Source organism: Myotis lucifugus, unplaced genomic scaffold (genome assembly GCF_000147115.1).
Source record: "Myotis lucifugus unplaced genomic scaffold, Myoluc2.0 scaffold_5582, whole genome shotgun sequence".
NCBI classification, from domain to species: Eukaryota; Metazoa; Chordata; class Mammalia; order Chiroptera; family Vespertilionidae; genus Myotis; species Myotis lucifugus.
Genome location: NW_005876630.1, coordinates 1 through 5,612, shown reverse-complemented (window position 1 = coordinate 5,612; position 5,612 = coordinate 1). Strand labels below are relative to the sequence as shown.

The following is a 5,612-nucleotide window of genomic DNA, read 5'->3' as shown; positions in this document are numbered from 1 at the left end:
TGTTCTCTTCTCCATATCAGAAGAGAATGTTCTATTTGTGGACTTCTCCCACGTTGAAAATTGAGCTGGGTGCTTCCAGGAATGTTTTTGTGGCTGACAGTGAGGAAGCAGAAAATAGAGGAGAGAAACACTCGAGGAAAAGGCTCACAGCCCCGCCGTCTGGCTTGGTGATTTAAACTGGCCGTCAGACCCCGCCATGGCGCACCTCCTCTAAGGGGAGAGGGACTGTGTCAGGGGAGAAGGAAGGAACCAGGGGTTCATTTCTTCATTTCGACAGGCTTTGTTTTTCCCTTCCCCTGGAGTCTTCTGGGTGTCGTGCTGGTTTGTAGGACCTATGAGTTCTACATGGTTAGGAGGGGACTTGGTCCTTCCAGTGGTACTTTTGGGTTCCCCCCCAATGGTCCGTCCTGTGCTCCATTTACCTCTCTGGGCTGCCAGAGCTCCAGAACTCCACGGGTTAAAGACATTTGGGAAATACAGCCCCAGGAGAACCAAGAGTCCCCCTACCCCAACCTGTCCGGTCAGACCTGAGTCCAACTCATTGTTCACCTGCCTTCCCTCCTCACCTCCCACAGAGCAACGATGCCTCAGGGAACACTTGGAACTGGTTGTACTTCATCCCCCTCATCATCATCGGCTCCTTTTTTATGCTGAACCTCGTGCTGGGGGTGCTGTCGGGGTAAGTCTTTGCTGCTCCCCCACCCCGCTCTCCTTGTCATCTTCTTCCCAGGGAGGGGCCATCAAAGCTTTGCTTTCATTCCCTCCAGGCAGGGACCACTCTTCCCTTGCTTTGGGTTAGCCAGACAGCGATTCACAAGCCGTGTATAGGTGTATGGGTTGTGCAGAGCTGGGGGAACCCCGTGAAGGGACTCGTGGGGGGCTGAAATCCAGCCCAGACTTGACTCACCGCATTGTGTCCCTGGCATTGAGCTACCTCTTCCAGGGAAAGGGGAGCTTCTTCCAATGCAGACCTCTCATTCAGAAGGTTTGCCCAAATGTTTCAGACCTACAACACAAGAAAATTCTATAGAATTTTACTTTCTATAATTTACATTAAAAACAAACAAACAATAGGTTGGGTTTCCCCTTTCTCTGTTTTCCAAATATAAAATTGTAGCCTATAGTCAAACATGCATTTTTATGATACATACTGGAAGCCCGGTGTACGGATTCAGCCTGGCCTGGCCTGGCCTGTGCCCTCTTGCAATCCGGGACCCCTCAGGGGATGTTGGAGAGCCGGTTTCAGCCCAATCCCCGAAGGCCAGGCCGAGGGACCCCATCAGTGCATGATCGGGGCCGGAGAGGGACCACAGGAGGGACCGCGGGAGGACTCCAGGGCATGTCTGGCCCGTCTCCCCCAGTCCCGATCAGCCGGATCCCCCTGGTGGTCAGTGTGCATCATAGCGACTGGTCAAACAGTCGAACGAACGATCGGACACTTAGCATCTTAGGCTTTTATTATATAGGATTGTTCCATATCCACAGGATTGATTTCTTTGGTTTAATCATAAATGAGTTTCAGTTTTCTTACCAACAAGAAGTCTGGGACTGGTTTGGTGGCTCCTTGGTGCCATCAGGGACCTCAGTTCCTTCTAGATTTCTACTCTGACATCCTTACCGGAGACTTTCAGTTTCATTCACAAGATGGTCATCCTACTTCCAAACAGAAAGAGGAAAGAGGAAACAGGACGGGGTGGGGCCTTACCTGGGAAGTGAGGCTGCTGGTGAAATCATCAGCTCGTCTCATGAACATACTTCGAAGCCAAGAGTATGGAGAAGGAGGGTAGAGGTATGCAGCCAGCAGTGGTTGGCATGGCTGGTTTATGGCTTGCTTTTTCCTCCGGCTCCGTGCAGTTGCTGGGAAGCCGGCAGATACCCATTCCTAGAATATTTCGAGTTTTCTCCCGGAAGACCCAACTCCACTGGTTAAAATCCTCTGCCCTCCAGAAACTTACACTCCCTAAAATTTCTGAAACAGCCAACGCTGGCTCTGTGTGTGTGTGTGTGTGTGTGTGTGCATTTTGTGCTCCTACAGGGAGTTTGCCAAAGAAAGGGAGCGGGTGGAAAACCGGCGGGCTTTTCTGAAGCTGATCTGAAGCTGAGGCGGCAGCAACAGATCGAACGAGAGCTCAATGGGTACATGGAGTGGATCTCGAAAGCAGGTGAGGCCCTTTCATCTCGGGGCCCAGGCACCGACATCCCCGACCACGGAGCACTCCGCCGTGCGTGCGTGCAGTTTGGAGATGGATGAGGGAAGGGTTGTGATGGGAGGAGAAAGAGGGCTGGACTGGTAGTTCCAATTTTTAGCAACAAGAATCCAGAATAAGATAGTAAAACTTCTGGGATAAAGCCAGGATAGGACTTCGCGTGTGGTAGCGAGCTCTCAAACCAGACTTTGGTTTGCATCCCAGCTCTCCCACCTCCTAGCAATGCACCCTGCTTCCCCAGACCTCCGTTTCGTTGGCTGCTGAACAAAGATGGTGATAGTACCTACCTCATCGGGCTGTGTGGGGATTCAGTGAGGCCATCCAAGCCAAGTCACCTAGGAAGAGCAGTGCCTGGCACACAGTGAGCACGTGTATTTGCTCAGCCATTCAGAAAACACTTAAGCGGCACCCACTGTGTGCAGGCGCTATCCTAGGCACTAAAGATACTGCAGTGAACAACACAGACCCAATCCCGCCCCCAGGGCTCTTACGTTCTAGTGAAAGAGACAGAAAATAAACCAAGACACATAATGTTGGGTGCTGCCAAACGCTAGGAAGAAAAGTAAAGCAGGGCAGGAGGCAGAAACCGGTCAGAGGAGGCAAGTGATCAGAGAGGGTCTCCCCGAGGAGGTGACATCGGAGCAGAGACCTGAAGGGAATGAAGAAGGAAGCGTGTGGCCATCTAAAGAGGGGTGTTCCAGGCAGAGGGAACAGCAAGTGCAACGGCCCCGAATGAGGAGCAGAGTGGAGTCAGAGCAAGGAAGCCGGTGTGGCTGGAGCCAAGTGAAGGGGAGAGTGGGAGGAGAGGGAGACGGGGAGGTGACGGCCTGGATCAGGCAAAGCCTTACGAGCTGTGGGAAGGCTGTTGGTTTTTGTCGGGAGGGAGGTGGGGATAATTGGGCGATGGCTACCTTCGCTGAAGTGAGGCTGGGAGTCAGAAACAACTGAGCAGCACATTCCCGGCTGATGGCGCTGTCGCCATCGGCCAGGGGAAGTGGTCGGGCAGACCCTCTCCTCTGTCCGAGGGGACCCATCCCCGAAGAGTCCTCCGGACACTGGAGCTTAACTGTGTGCTCTTCCTCCTCAGAAGAGGTGATCCTCGCCGAGGATGAAACTGACGGGGAGCAGAGGCATCCCTTTGATGGTAACTCCTGTGAACCTGGCTCGGGGTGGGTCTCAGGAGAGATGGGGGGACAGGCCACGTGGTCCTGGGGGCCTCCAGGGGATGGATGTTCAGGGTCCGGGTGATGCCAGGAACAAACATGAGATTGGGTCAGGGTCAGGGTCAGGAAGATACAGGGAATGGCAGAGATCTGCTTCCTTGGGGATTTCAGGGCTGCGGCAGAGTCTGCACCTTCTGGCCTCCCCTGTCTGCCTTAACCATGTGCCCAGCCTCTTCTGCTTTGTGCCTCCTTTTTTCTCATCTACACAGTGGGCATGACCATAATAACACCTACTGCACTGGGTTGTTGATAAGGGTCACACTGATTCTTCCAAATAGAAGACCTAGAGCAGTGCCCGGCTCAGGGTCAGCACCCTTTGTGTTTTGCTAAATTAAAAAAAAATTAATAATAATTTCACCAAGAAAAATAAATCCAGCTTACTGTAAGTTAAGGACAGTTGTCTCCTGTGTTAGAAGTTCAGCAGATGGAACAAGTTTTTATTGGAAATACCAGGAGTGAGAAGGAAGTAAAGGAGCTGGGATTCCATCCCATAAGTTACAAACTGGATTTTACTATTTGGGGGGAAGGGAGGCGATTACCCTTGGGGTTGACTAAGTCACTGTATTAGAAATTAATGCCTCAACTCATTGTCCCCTGGAGAGCTCTGGGGCCGTGAAGACTAAGTACTGAGGGCGGGCAGGGCGTCCACAGCCCCAACCTGCCGAGCAGGTATTATCAAGTCAAGGGGTAGACTGTCTTCGTAGGAGTCACTGTGTATCCCAGAGCCCCAGGGGGGATACCGTTGGCCGAGATCCCAGACTTAGACCGAACAAGACTTGATTTCTCACCTTTACCCTTGAGTACCCGTGCGACCTCCCTGAGTCCCAGTCTGCACATCTGTAAAATGGGCGTCCTGTTACCTCCCCCCGAACTGGACTGCCACGCGGGTGAGCTCCGGTGCCACCTACAATGTCCCTGGCAGAGAGCCTGGGCCCGAGGAAACACTCGGTCGATGCCGTTGCTGTCGCAAAAAGGGTCACGTCTTTTTCTCTTGCCATGTTTCCATTGTTGGAGCTCTGCGGAGAGCCACCATAAAGAAGAGCAAGACAGACCTGCTCAACCCCGAGGAGGCGGAGGATCAGCTCGCCGACATCGCCTCTGTGGGTGAGTCCCTCCTGTTATCGCTGATCGCCCGGGAGGTGGGAGCTGAAGGCTTGGGCACCAGGTTGCTCGGGTTTGGGTCTCGACTCTGCCCCTTCGTACCTGTGTGTCCTGGGCAGATGTGATGATGGGAGTAACAGCAGTGCCTGCCTTCTAATACTGTTGGGAGGATTAGACTAAATGATCCACAGTAAGCATTTGGAACAGCACCGGGCAAAAAAATAAGCTCCCAGTAATGTTGCCTGACATTATTCATTCATTTTCATGATAATATTATTATTCATTCATTATTCGTTATGATAATATTATTCATTAGTACTCATTAAGTGGCTGCTCTTATTAGGTGCCCAGTTGTGAACAAGACAGAGACCATACCCCTCCCACATGGAGCTTGCCATTTAGTGCAAGAAATAGATATTAAACAGATCATTATACAAATAAGCCTGTCATGAGAATAGCACTGCAGAGATGCCCTGGGCTTGGCCTGCCGTGGGAGAGTAGGTGTGATCAGGGGAGCCTTCTTGGAGGAGGTGACATTGAATTGAGAACTGAAGACTGGATAGTGGTTCACCGTGGCAGTGAAAGCAGAGAGAAGCATGTAGAAGGCTGTGCTTAGACCGTTGTCGTTGGTTATCTCAAAGGGCAGAGTTGGGAGTGGGAGGGGACACCTACCCTTTTCCTGCTCACCCCTCTTGATCGAGACTCTGTTGCTTTTGACCTTCGCCAAGGAGAATATCTTAGTTTTTGAAATGGGTTTTTAAAATTCCAAGGATGAACAAGATGGGGGGAGAGCATTGAGGCAGCGGAGCTAACACAAGACGCAAAAGGAAGAAAGCATCGAGGCTGATGGGGAACTGTGTGGCTGGAACAGAGGAAGAAGGGATGGGAGAAGGAGGGAGGGAAGAAGGAAAGGAGAGAACTTAATATACCCACGTTTCTAATCCACTGGCACCGACTATTTTATACTTTTTTCACTCAGCCCTGGTTTATCCCCGTACTGTTGAGTTTTGACGGAATTTCCACTGCGGCCTCATACTCCATGAGGGTGGTTGCGCCAGAGTTGCTGAGCCGTGGCTCTATT

At 51.8% G+C, this 5,612-nt stretch overlaps 1 long non-coding RNA gene across 1 annotated transcript; it reads left to right on the top strand.

The window, feature by feature from the left end:
• The first annotated feature begins 2,094 nt into the window (after positions 1-2,094).
• On the top strand, positions 2,095-4,529 carry LOC111824743. Its single transcript, XR_002827827.1, has 3 exons — positions 2,095-2,162; positions 3,295-3,351; positions 4,445-4,529. It is a non-coding gene; the product is annotated as an uncharacterized LOC111824743 (long non-coding RNA).
• Positions 4,530-5,612: the final 1,083 nt, after the last annotated feature.